Genomic DNA, 786 nt, shown 5'->3' with positions numbered 1-786 from the left:
ATTGTTTTTATGAAGTTGGGTGCACCAGAGTTTGGTGAATATATGTTAAGGATTGTAATAGCTTCTCGGTTAACTGTGTCTTTGATCAAAATAAAATGACTCTCCTTATTTCTTCTGATTAGTTTTACTTTGAAGTCTATTTTGTCAGATGTTAGAATTGCAACCCTTGCTTGTTTTTTAGTGGCATTTGCTTGGAACATTCTTTTCCATCCTTTCACCTTAAGGAAGGGCCTGTCCTTGAAGGTGAGATAGGTTTCTTGCAGACAGCAAAGAGATGGATTTAAACAAAATCCATTTGCTTATCCTGTGTCTTTTGACTGGGGCATTCAGTCCATTGATACTTAAAATTATTATTGAAAGATGTGTATTGGTTGCCATCATTTTGACTATTGTTTGCATTCCTCGTCTAATACTGTGTTTCCACAATTGTACCTTTACTTACTTTCTTTCATTGCCCTTGGAGTATAGTTGTTCTTTTCTCAGTTCTTTGTATTACTTCAAGTAGCTCTTGAAGGGCTGGCTTTGTGGACATGTAGTCTTTATTCTTTCAGGCTATTCATGTCATGGAAGATTTTTCTTCCCCCTCCACTATAATAGACTTTTTTTGCTAAGTAAAGTATTTTGAGCTTACATCTATGGTGTGATGGGCTTTCCTTTATATGGGACTTTTTTATTTTTTTTTTTTTTCTTTCAGTTTTTTTTTTTTTTTTTTTATTTTTAGTGATCTTTCTTTCTTCGTGTGTGTGTGTGTGTGTGTGTGTGTGTGTGTGTGTGTGTGTGTGTGTT

The sequence above is a fragment of the Nannospalax galili genome, unplaced genomic scaffold (assembly GCF_000622305.1).
Source record: "Nannospalax galili isolate Female #2095 unplaced genomic scaffold, S.galili_v1.0 scaffold4620, whole genome shotgun sequence".
NCBI lineage: Eukaryota > Metazoa > Chordata > Mammalia > Rodentia > Spalacidae > Nannospalax > Nannospalax galili.
The sequence above is the reverse complement of the archived record's forward strand: the minus strand, read 5'-3'. Positions refer to the sequence as shown.